A 13,750-nucleotide genomic window follows, 5' to 3' on the forward strand; every position below is an offset into this window, starting at 1 on the left:
CCACCCACCCAACCCCACCCCAAAACCTAAAACCCCCTAACCCCCCACCCCCTCCCCAAAACCAAAAACGCCCTACCCCAAAACCTAAAACCCCCTAACCCCCACCCCCTCCCCAAAACCAAAAATGCCCCACCCCCCCAACCCCACCCCACCCCAAAACCTAAAACCCCCCACCCCCCACCCCCTCCCCAAAACCTAAACCCACCACTTACCTTAGTCAACCCCTTGTCACCCGCGTCGTCCTCCTTCGCCAACTTCCTTCTTTGTACCTTAACCACGCATGTTCGTTGTTCAGAACATACGTAGTTAAGGCACAAAAAAACGGAGTCGTGGTTAAAAAAAGCATTGTTGCGCTTTCGTTAACCACGACTTTCGTAAAAAATAAGTCATAAAAAAGGATGTTTCCCGGTCTCTACCAACCCAAAATATTTCTGAAAACTAGACACCCAGGAGACTCCAGGGTGGTATGCCTCCTGTGGATCCCATTACATTTTTTCCCCATAAGGCCTTGCAATCTAAATTGTTTGCAAAAAGCACACATTTTCCTCATATTTCTGTGAGAGAATGTTCTGGAAGCTGTTTGAATCAAAAAAAATCCTATCACTTTAGTAGTCCGACACATCCCCTGATGAAAACACTTTTCCACTTGTGTGCCTGGGCCCAGTGCCGTGGACAGGAAACACCACAAAATGCAACATGGACAGATCAATATTTTCCACTCAAAATCAACACTTTTTTTTCAATGTGGGTAGCTTATTTTGGGCCTGGGCTTGGCTGCCACCCTGGAAAGCCTGCCAAACCGAACCATTTCTACAAGCTGACTACCCAGCCAAAGCAAAGGGAAACTGGGATGCCCCTTAGTTATTTTTATTTTCCCAACCCCAAAGGGCAAATGTGCTCCCTGGAGTATGGTCAAGCCTCCCCTGGGTTATAGGGACCGGGATGAGATTGGATGATAAAGCATGCCACTAATAGAGTAGGAATGGGTGTTTATGAAAAATAAGAGTATTTGTTACTGGTATCTGCTTTCCCAGTATTGGGGGTCTTGTGTTGGGCTGTAGAATACTGGTTATGTAAATGATATAGAAAGGAAGATAGTATCTTAGATCCCTTTATTGATACCTCTAATCGACCCTTCCCACAGGAATGTGTTGGGTATATTGTAAATTAATTTCTAAATGCTAGATACCCTGAGGTGTCCATAGTGACCGGCTTTTCCAATCTCCCTACATTTTCCTACCCACAATGCCATTCAAACCTCAGACTTTGGCAAAAAACACATATTCCTTACATTTCTATGAGAAAAAATTCTGAAATCTACAGGGCATACAAATTTCCTTCCACCAAGCACTTTCACAATTGCCCTGATTAAAAAATGCTACTCCACTGGGTGTGCATAGTGCCAGTGACACAAGCCCCAAAATGCAATGTTGAGACATCAACATTTCCTGTTGAACCAATGAATTGATTTGGCAATGGGAGTAGCTGCTCTCTATGGAACAGGGCCTGGCCACAACCTAGAGAAACCTATCAAACCCAGACTTTTTTAAATGATGGGTACTCAAGGATATCCAGGGTGGCATGGCTTGCATGGATCTCCCTACATTTTTACACACAATGCCCTTCAAATGTCAAACCTTGGCACAAAACATGCATTCGCCTCACATTTCTGTGAGAGAAAGTTTCAGAATCTCCAGATATCCACATATTTCCTATCACCCAGCTTTCCCACAGGTCCTCATACAAACACTACCCTACTTTTGTGGCTGGGACAGGAACAAGTGAGAACAGGGATAATGAGGGTCCGACAGTGCAGCACAAGAGGGTAACTGATATGCAAGGGGTGGGGTGGGGACTGAAGTGGAAGTGATTCTGCTTCAGCCATGACCTTTGGCAAGGAAAAAGAAAGCCTCCTATGTTTGCACCAGAGATTCATTTGAAAGTCTCCCCAGTGCCGGCCATTTGCCAGTGGCCGCACAAAGGAGGTAGAGTGAATGTCAGCCAGCAGCTGACACCTGCACTCAAGGGCTGAAAGAGAGCCTTAACACTGTTGGGGATGCTGACTTTGGGAATGCCATACTTGTGAGTGACCTGTAGTCACTGCCAATCATGAAGTAGGGAAATATAGAGGGACTGGGAAATTAGTATGCTTAGGGTTGTAGGTCAGAAAGATATTGGCATTGGGAAAGTTATCTGAATGTCTGAATTTCTAAAGCACTCATGATGGTGTTTCCTTAAGGTATATATTGCCAAAGGGGAATTGCCTGGAGTTTAAACACAACTATATTGACATTGTGGGGGGAGTATAGTTCTTTCAGTTTTTGGAAGGTGGCATGCCTGGTTCTGTGGGTCCAGAAGGAGCCCCTAAATTGGGGTGAACAATACACCTAGGGATTTGTTATGTTACCAAGATTGAAATATATCATGAAGCAAGGAAAGACATTTCTCTGTGCCTCAACTATGCGCTGTTTGGCCTGAAGAAGCTCAATGGTGTAGGGACAAAACGCATTGGATGTGTATCTTTTATTCATCATAATATGTCACATAAGAATTAAAGAAAGAACATCTTGAATACATCTGCCTCATGATATCTTCTGTTTACAGACTGAGAAGATGTGTAACTGTGGTCTTTTGGACTTCCAAATGGGATACTGAATGCCCTTAAAAAATGTCCTTCTTGTTTAAATTAACGTAAGGACTTTGTTTGAGTGCTTCTCCCTTTATGATATATAAGTTTGGCCATTTGAATATTAGCAACTCCTATCACGTGAATCCTTTTTCGAGAGGGAGTAGTTTTGGGACTTCCATTGTCTTCACAGTTGAGCATGTCACTCCTGTATCAATTAAAAATGATACGGATGATCATTTACTTCACCCTCTGTGAAGGGACCGCTCTGATCTATATCTAGTGTTGCACCAAGCATGCACTCTTCCTCCCCCCTCTGGCACCATTCTTGGGACTGATCTGAATCATTATCTTCATTTGAATCAAACAAGGGAAAATGTTGTAATGCATTCTGATTTAGAAAGGAATTCTGGTTCAAGTTTAATTAGGTGCCCTGTTGTGGCATCATAGCTTGGGCCTCAGTGAAATTCTACATTCTCTAACTCTATATATTCTGTGGCTGCACTCGATTACTGCCTTGGGGCTGCACGAATCCTGAATTTTGAGCCCAATCTTCATTCATCACTCTATTGAGATTAAAACAACATTCTCGCTTCCAATGTCCCACCTTGTTACAATAATGACAAGGGGTCGACCTCTTTAAAGTCGCCACATCAGTCTAAGTACTCAGATCAACCGGAACACCACAACCTCTACGTTGCTGCAGAAACCCTGTTCCACACTGCATCACAAGGGCTCTCTGCTGGTTGTTCCCTACACAAACTCAGGGTTCCCTGCTTAAGGCAGATTTTGAATCCTCCTCTGAGCTGCTTTCATCTGCACCACCATCAAATTTTCTTTCAACCGCTTCTGCTTCATTTCCATTTCATCACTACTGTACTTTGCATATCCTAGAATCTCATCAACTGATTTATTCAGCCATCACATCAAATGTTGCTGAATCATTATGCTGAATCTCAGGTCTCAATCCTATCACAAATGGAGACACAACATTTCTCATGCCTCTAGGTTCGAGAGTATCAGCTCCACTATTTTGTTTAAACACCTGCATTAGCCTTTCATAAAAAGCATGCAGTGAGTCCTTGGGCTCCTGTGTTGTCCTCTCAGTTTTAGGCCACTCCAAATCTTTGGTAGGAATCTTATTCTTCAAAAAGGTTATCAGTTACTGATATTTTTTCATCACCAATGGTGATGGACTACATGATACTAGATTTCTCAGGGGCTCCTTCTCTGGCCACTCTATAGCGATCTTACTCTCTGCCCACAAATCACTTGGTACCACAATATCAAGCAAAGTGCTCAAATCCACTCACAAATCCTGAAACATCTTCACAAAACTCTCAAATTGTGTATACCATTCCACAGTTTTTTCTCTCAATTTTGGGAAATCATTTGTGAATGGCTCAAAATGATTTCTGCTACAGGGCACATGGCCAAACTCTCCATTAGGCACTTCCCTTAATGGAATATTTGGAGCACCCTCTCCATCCATTAAAGGCGGAGGCAACTGTCCATTTTTTTGTTCTCTCCTTTCTTTTTAGACCACTTGCTTTCTTACTTATCAAGTCTCCTCACTTTCGAAAATAACCAATTAGTTCCTTGATTTGCACCTTCATTTCTGCAGTACTCATGCTACAGGTGCCATGGTCTTCAAAACGTACACACTATCTCTGCAATATCTTGCATTCTCTGCAATTATTTTCTTCTGTTCAAATCTACACTGTAAACTAGATTGTAAGCTTGAGCCAATTCTGACAGTTTATTGTATATTAATCCTGCATGTTTGTGCACAGGAACACAAACTAATTCTCTTTGTAAATGTGTAACAGAGAGAATTCAAGTTTTCCTTCAATCATCTCAACCAATTCTACCTTCAGCTTAACCACGTCTATGGGACCTTCCCTCCTAGGAACGTGAGCTATTTATTTACCTGTTCCTGGACTTTAATTCTTCCTCGACATCTCAGTAAAATATTTAGTCAAATCTTCTACTTCTTCGAATTTGTCACAATCTGTACTTCTGGGGTATTTAACACTATCCTACCTTTGGACCCAGGATCAATTCTACTCTTAGGAATACTGCACATGGACATATCTGAGGTCTGAAATCCCTCAGTACTTCTGGATTGATTCACAATTGAAGGGATGGAGGTGATATAAGGTATACTCTCATTAAGCAGAATAAAATTTCTTGTTCCCTCCATCCCTGTTCTTTTGCCATTTCCAGAAGTAGTCATTAACAAATTTACTTCTGTAGAAATTGTTAAAATATGCTTCTCGGCTTCTGTTGATCCAGGCTTATATGTAGGGATCACTGAATACATTGTCACTGGAACAGCTATTGCATCTGCAGAACTAGGAACAAAGAAGGTAGTAGAACCATAAATTCCTGAGCATCCTCTAACTATGGGGCTTGGAGTATTAGAAACAATAGAAGCAGTTAGTATATTAATTTCTGATGTCCCTCCCACTATTATATTTGGAGAAACGTAAACAAGGGAGCTTGCATGAATTCATTTTCCTGATTTTTCTCACATCTCCTCCACACTGGTACTCTTTGGGGAGGTAACTCTTCCAGGACTACTACTCAGATTCACAGCATGCATTCCTCTATTTTCGGTCACATTGTTTGGGGGTGGACGTGCCGACAACAGTCCATCCATGAAATCATCACTAATATCACTGTTGCTAACTTCCTTTGCACTCCCTAAACCTCATATTTTATTTCTTCTCCTCTTTCTCCCTTCCTTCTCCTCCCTTTTCTCAGGTTCTTCACTGGTCAGGCAGGATATCATTTAGTCCCTTCTATGATATTCATTCTCAGTTGCTTCTGCTCTGCATCCTATCTTGCGTTGGCATAGCTTTTTATTGCTTGCTGTTCTTCCCCTGATACGTTTCCTTTTCTTTAGCATGAGCTGCATATTCCCAGGCAGTAAACTGTGTGGGCCTAGGAGGGTGGTTTAATTTCATACAGAACTCGCTTTCATATTTTCAATGATCCTCAGATTAAATGTGCCATAATGTGGGAACATAACTGCACCCCCTTTATCAGTAATCTTATGCCATTAACTCAACCAAATACACAGGTGGAGCGCTACATTCACAATCATATAATGAACTGGCATGCCTTGAGGAGGTTCCTTTTCTCCCTCCTGCACTGGTATCTTCAGATCACCCCTCAGCTAATTTTGTATGCCCCTAAAACATTTCATTTTCAATTATTTCTAGAATAGAAAACAAAATTCAATTTTAAAACAATTAAAAGTGTCTTTCAAGCTAAATCCTCTTCCAAACGGAGCAAACAATACCAGCGTGACATTCTGTGACACCATAACAGCATAGCACTCTGCCAACCAACCAATCACAGTGCAACATGCTTTGATAGCTTTCTCACTCCTCGCAGGGGCTCACCCTCCTTTACAATTTTTGTTACTGTTACAATACAATCACAAAAACAAATGCAAAGCAAATTTCAACAAATTTCCCTGCCCCACTAATGAAACCAATAGTACTCAATCACATAAGAAACGGCCCACAGCAACACTTTTTGGCCTTTCCCTCACTCACACTTGGACACAACCCACCCCTCTACAAAGGATCCACCACACCAACTGTATTTCACACAAAGATATTGTCCCTATCTTAATTCTGTAGTTGATGGTACTTCACGACTATCACCACAGACTTTAGCAGACAATTACAACACAGTGTATTCTACACTTAATAAATTATTACTATCTGAGAATCTTAGGCTATGTCGATCCTGCAAATCTCTTGATCTCTCAGTATCAAGTGCTTCCACACTCACAAAACAATATAAACCTCTCCACATCACACTGCATGATCTCAGCCAAAAATTGCAAGTTAGAAATAAGCAATCATAATGCACCACTCTATTAATACTCATTCTCTGCCGTTACTACTTCAACTTCAAGCCTCTGGGATACGGCTGCTCCTCCAAATTGGAAGATGAGCTTTGGGATCAGGAATGGACCTAACTAAATTCTGGGACTCCTACACAAATACAACTCCCTTACTTCTCTTTATAACCATCTGGCATGCTACCATTTTGCTAAAGTAGCCTACACCACATAAATGAGAATGCTCTTTCAATAGACCTTGTAGTGTAGTTTTAATAAAGGGAGTTAATCAGTAACCAATTTAACATTCAACTTGTGAAGCCCATTCAACCCCACAAAAGCACCAGAAACCATTACCTAAATTCAAAGATTTATTAACCAAATTAGTTCAGTCAGTCAATATGGATGCTGGCAAAATATAGGTAAAGATACAAAATCATGAATGGCAAGCAGAGACTTTGCAATAAATTCCATCTCAATACGTTATAGAACAGAATAATCACAATCACAAAAATACAAAGATTGGGAACCAGAAAATAATGTTCCATAGAGAAACTTGAACATACTCTTTTAAACATCAAAGTTCTGAGATTCTAAAAAGAAGTCTAATCTAGAAAAAAGGATGTTTGTGGCGAAAGGTTTCAGAAATGTGAGAAGGAGTCAGCAGGATGAAGTCCTCATCTGAAGGCTTCCAATAAAGAACAAGTATTTAGCAAAAAATATCACATTCTGGGCAAAAAGCATAGAGCAGTCTATAACCCCCTAACCTAACAGGAATCTGCTCAAAGCATAAAGAGAATCGGCCAAACGTCTATCAGTGACAACATTAATTAAAGAAACAGAAGCTTCAGAAACACTCATGCCTCTGTCCACGTCATCAAATCACTGAGCTTAGTTCCAACTGTAACATCTTCAAGTCTTTTCATTCCATGGTAGTCCAGATTGATAGGGCAACCTTGAACATCTCCAGTGTCTGATACGAATAAATAAAGGTCTTTATGGGCTTGTTAAGACCTTACAATTCTTGCCAAGATTCCTTTCTCAGGACTCACTATTGACAAACTAATATTAAAACAATACTCCTTTCTGTAACTAAAAGACTTGTGAGACTTGTGAGAGTGCGCCTGTAAAGAAAAGTTACCAACCAAACAAAATACATTTCAATGCAAGGCCAAGACTGAAGGCCTCAATTCAGTTACATTAGCTTAACTCGAATACAGATAATAAGTGAGTACATGTGCTTATACTTGTGCACTTTTAACGTTCAATAATATGCACATCTACTGACTAAATAAACTCAAAATATAAATGTATAACGTGAATAATCATTACATATTGAAATTTCAATCAAATTTTATTGACTTTGATGATTATTTTCCATTAATACAGTTAAAACGTTTATGCATGCTAGTGACATTAGTGCTTCAAGGAAAGGAAATATAATGTCACATATAGGTATATAATTGCACATGTATGACTTGTAATGGGCGGAGCCTACATTGCGTGTCTCCAATAATGAAGCCATTAATACAAATTAACATTGCAGATCTTAAACAAGTTGAAAACAAATTGATTTCTATTTGAGAACTTGCAGTTTTATTTTGATTTCTACTTGAGAACTTGCAGTTTTATTTTGATGACAGTGCAGGGCGGCTTGCTATCTAACATTCAAGTTGCAAACATTAGGCATTGTAAATGCTAGCTTCAGATATACATATCTCAAACAAACCTACAATTGATAGTTTTAGAAAGATCTACTTAATTTTAGTGATCCTCATTTTACTCTTAGGTGGAATGAAATGACAGCTGTTCTAGAACGATGGTTCAGCTGTTGATCTTCGGGGTAACATCTTGATGTGGCAATGCACTGCATGTTTTCTGTAAAGTTCTATTTCACAGGGGTACCAAACTTTAATGAATACATCATAAGATCTCTCTAGTTCCTAAACAAAGAACAACATATGGAAACTCTAAGTCATGTACTTCACATGTCGATGCAGTCATTCACAGGCATGCATTTCCATTCATGCAGACGTTCTGAGTCAAAGCACCACAAAGAGCAACACCATCAAGTTCTGCTGAAAAGTTGAGTCAAGTACAGGGCAAAATGGCTTTGCACCACAAAGCATCAACCGCCCTATGCAAGGAGGTGTAACAGGTGGGAATAGTGTAAAAAGTGATGTGTTTTTGTTTAAAGCCTGAGCCAAGAAAGCAACATTACGTGGCATTTGGTGATGCCCTAAGCCCAAATGTAAACAGGCACAAACAAGGGGGTAGCATAATATCCCTTGATATTCCTACTTATGTGTTATTACAGGAAACTAAGGGCCTCATTTAAGGGGATTTGGCGTAGGGCAGCTAAGCGCATCATCTTGCCTACACACTGATCTGAGTATAGGCCATCCCGAACCTGAACACAATGGGTATCAGTGAGCTAAAATTGCATCATCAGAGCGATTATTTTTTTTTACAATTTGTACAATAGAGGTCAGATGATTTTTACATAGTACTGCGCTGCAAGAAGTCAAGTAAATCTGAGGCATAATCACATCCTCCTCAGTGAATCAAACGGCTGCAAAGTCTGCTCCTCCCAAGAAATCCCTATTACATTTGTGATTCCAAGCCTTTGTTTGGGGTACTGGTTAAAAAAATGTTTATAGCTTGTAGTGTTTATTTATTGTGCTTTCCCATTGCAGGTATTGTAGTCTGTAATTGGAAAATACTCTGCAGTTATTGTTTTACTCAATGCCCCAAGTGGAGCACATACCCAGGGAAAAATCATATAGGTTATAACAGAAGGAATGCTTACAAGTTCAAATCATGGAGTGTAGAACCTAAATTTGGGAGAAAATATAGTTTGGACCCAATCACATTAAACTCGAAATTGAGGCCTAAATGGCTCAACTTGATCTTTCCCCTGCGAAAACACACCCTCTATTTATTTATTCCCACGACCCTCACCACCATATGTACCACATGTGGGCTCAATTTATCAAATTGTGGGCCTGCATTCCTGCCATTAAGCTGACTGGCAAGCTTGCCATCTCGGGGACCCCTGCAGGCAGTCTCTTTCCCCAACTATCTCCCTCTGTGTACCAGGCGGTCACATGCTGTAGCTGACTGCAAAGTAATAGTACTCTAGGTCTGGGATTCCCAGTCCGTCCAACTCCAAATCCCTTTTGAAAACATCAATCCCCACTCTCCTTATTTTGCCTTCCCAGACCAGTGCTATTAGGATATTATTGAGTCGTTCGAAAGTGCTCTGCGGTATCTTGCACTGTACATTCTGTGAATTCTACAGGGTGTACAAACATTGAGAGATCCCGACCATTTTAGCAAGGGCTATGCGCCTGGAAACAGACAATGGGAGTTTATTCCAGAATGCCACTGACCCCTGCAGGCCCATGATGACCCACCCCAAGTTAAACTCACATGGTTTGTCAGCTGTGTGGGCTACTTGAATGCCCGGATAATGGAACCTGTCCACCTCCCACCTCAATTCCAATGCCAGGAGCAATTCTTGTAGCCTGCCCACCAGTCCAATCAGTGGGAAGGACAACAACTTGTCTGGGTTGACTTTCAGGAGAGAAACTCTCTTAAATCTTCTCAACTCCTGCATCAATATCAGCACCTCCACTTCAAGCGAAAATGTATGGACTTTACCCCTTACCTGGACCCCCCAATCTCCTGGTGTGAGACATAGATGTTCCACCACAGGCTCCATGGCCAGCACAAACTGTAAAGGTGAAGGGGGCAACCCTGGCAAGTACCCTGCTTCATTGCTCTGAGATATAGCCTTCCGAGTGGATCCGAGCCATCAGTCCCATGTATAACAGTTTGATCAACCCTAAAAACTTAGGGCCAAAGCCCCATTTGTTGAGGACTGCCCGCATATAATCACAACACCTTGTATCAAACACTACCAGTGCCACCTCTGTCTCCTGTCCCTGAACAGAACACATAATACGTTTAAGCCATTTAATATTCATGGGGGTGCCTGTGGCAAGACTAAACCTACATTGATCTTCACGTACTAAGGAGCCAATCACCCCTATCAGCCTGTTCACTGCAAGTTTAGCCAATACTTTCACATCTGTGTTCCTCATAGACAGAGGGCGATAAACCCCCATCTGTGCTAGATCCCAATCCAGCTTTGGAATCATTACTGTGACTGCCTCACACATGGATGGTGTGAGTTCCCCACATTCCTTAGCTTCTATAAATACCTTCAGCAGCTTGTCCTCTGGGGTCCCTTATAAGTGTAGTAAAATTCATAAGGCAGACTATCCGAACCTGCCATTCTTCCCCATGGCATATATTTCAAAACCCTGAGTGATTTCTCCCACATCAGATCTTTTTCCAGTTCTGCCAGATGTTCCCTCAAGACCTTAAGAAGTTGTAGTGGCCTTAAAAACTTCTCTAGCCCCTCTGGCAGAACACTGTCCACCTTTCTTTACAAACCAGACAGGTAATGCTGAAGCCTGGTCACTACTCTGCCCCCCCGTCCTCCAGCATCCGAATAGTGCTGTAAGGTATTCACAACACAACAGTCAGGCCAGCGACTTGCCCAGTTGATCTGTAATCTTTCGTTGTGAATTTGTTGAGCCTGTCCCAGATCTCCCCCACCTTCCGCCTGCTTTCCAAGAGTTCTAAAATCCCACAATGGTCTGTCAGATCACAACGCTGAAGTTTCACCAGTTTCTCCTCCTCCTTATGGGTTTCTTGCTGCAGCAGCCAGGCTATACCATTTGTTTTGGACATTTTTTCCCCACAAAGCACCACTGTAAGCGCCTCCCACTCCATGCACCACATAGCCGCTATCCCCCATTTTGACTCCAATAACATTCCAACAACTCCCCCACTCAGAGCGGAATGCAGAGTCCCAAAAGGCCTCAGGGTTAAGATGCCTCATGGGCACAAGAGAGGGCTCTCTAGCCCAAATATACTCCATAAGAACCAGGGAATGGTCCAACAAATGGCAGCCCGAATGTTCAACTTTCTGCATTAAACAACTTAATGAGGAGGATAGCAGGATCCAATGAAGCCTACTATACATATTGTGAGTAGAGGAGAGAAAAGTATATTGCTGGCCTTTGGGGTGAAGGACTCTCTACACATCCACAGAGTCCAATAGCGCCACGACTTCCACTAAGGTGCTCGTCATACCGGACTGGGCATGAGGTCTTGTGGTTGATCAATCAAGCCCTCATCAAGGATGCAGGTAAAATCGCTCACCCAGAAGAACGGTAGAGCAGTGTTCAGTGCTAGCACCTCCAGCATTTTCCAAAGAAGGATTTTATTGTCACAATCAAGTGCCTGAACATTAAGGAGGAACACTTCACTAGCTTTCAGCTATCCTGTGACCAATGGAAAATGGACAGCCACATCAGCACGGGCCTCTTGAATATGAAAAGAAATCCCTGGGACACCCTAATTGTCACACCCCGGACATAAGTTGAATAGGTGGACACATAGAACTGGCCCCTCTACTTATTTCTGAGCTTCACTGCCTCTGCATCCAATTAAATGAGTCTTATGGAGAAATGTGATGCCCACCCTGTACCACCTCAAATATGTTTGGAGCCTATATCGGCTGGTGTAATCATGCAGGCCTCCCACATTCCAGGACACTACGTGTGCTGTTCCAGCCATATATCCGCAGTAATCCAAAAACTCCCCTCTGCACACCCACGGGTGTATGGCCACAGCAATCCAGAGTCCCCCACCTATCTGTGTCCTTCAATGTGTGCCCATGTGCCCAAGGTGTTTCATATATGCCCACTTCACTAAATATGTAACCATAATCATCCCCTCAAACTGACCCAACCCTCCATCCCCTTTAGGTAAACACCCCCAAAGTTAAGTGTGTGAAGGTTTACCATAAGAATTGCCACAAAAGGAAATCACTTTAAATGGTCCTCTCCACTAGTGGTCCCTTCCGAACCAAGTGCCAACTAACTGGTGGGATCCCCCACCAACAGCAACTTGCAAAAAAAATAATAATATGAGAAAGCAACCGAAGCGCCGCAGCCCTAGCCTCAGTGAAAAGCAGGTCCAGAGCATGAAGCACAGGTACTCCCAGAATCCCTACATGTAAATGTATTATGCCATTTTACAGTTAATCAAAATCAACAGTAGGGGTAATGGGAAAAAAGGGGGGAAAGCAACAGCGTCAAGTGCTGCCCTCCCCAACACATGTCCCGTTCTGCAGGGTGCGAAGACCTCCAAAAGCAGCAGGCCCCTCCTCATGCACACCCTGCACAGTCATGACTCCTTGCCTACTAATTGTGCCTTATAGCTGCCCAACATCACCCTTAAGGGGAAAGTCTCCATCATCCATCAGCAGGAATCAAATCTCCAAGGTCCAGGCTCAGCAGCTCCTCCGCACCCTCCACATCAGCGACATCCCTTGTGTCGTCTGGTTACACCGTAATATGATCCCGGTCACTGTGCTGTGGAATGCCCCATCATCGCCAGTCCATCAATCCTCTGGGTCATGTGCATTTTCTACTCTCTGAAGGGGCAGACTGTGAGTCCCCTCCCAACATCAGACCAGCTGACCCTACCCAGGTCTCCATCCAGCCCCACACCTCCTCAGGGAGTCCAAAAAAATGTGCCCAGCCCCATTGTATCACTTTGAGCTTGGCTGGTTAGAAGAGCATGTATGTATCATTCATAAGGCACAACTTCTGTTTCACCGACAAGTAAGAACAGCACTGTTCCTGCGTGTGTAGTCATGAAAGATCCTGATGGTGTGGCTCTCAAAGTGAGAGGCTCCTTGTTTGCGAGCCTACTACAGCACACTGTCTCGACCTTTGTAGTTGAACAGTTTTGCTATGATTGCTATCGGGGGATCCCCTGGAGGGGCACAGAACCAATGCCCAAAGCTGAGGAGCCCTCTTGATCACAAAAATGGTGATAACATTTCCTGGCCTATTTTATCCTTAAGCCATGGCTCCAAGAAAGCCTCTGGTGGGACGCCCTCTTTATGCTCCAAAAAGCACAGAACTCACAAAAAGCAGAGGTTACACCTCCTCACCCGGGCCTCTGTATCCTATTCCTGGTTGCACAGGTATTGCATCTTCTCTAAGACCATCCGAACCGTAGTCTGTAATTGAAGCATCTCCTTTGTCAAGTTCTCCACCTTTTCCTCTGTTTCCAGTGAACAGTCTGCATCTTTCCACACATCAGTGCTCATCAGCTTCACCACAATTGAAAGAGTCCACTTTGTGTTCTAATGCCTGCTTCGAGCTCTCAACAGCTGC

Source organism: Pleurodeles waltl, chromosome 12 (assembly GCF_031143425.1).
Source record: "Pleurodeles waltl isolate 20211129_DDA chromosome 12, aPleWal1.hap1.20221129, whole genome shotgun sequence".
Lineage (NCBI taxonomy): Eukaryota > Metazoa > Chordata > Amphibia > Caudata > Salamandridae > Pleurodeles > Pleurodeles waltl.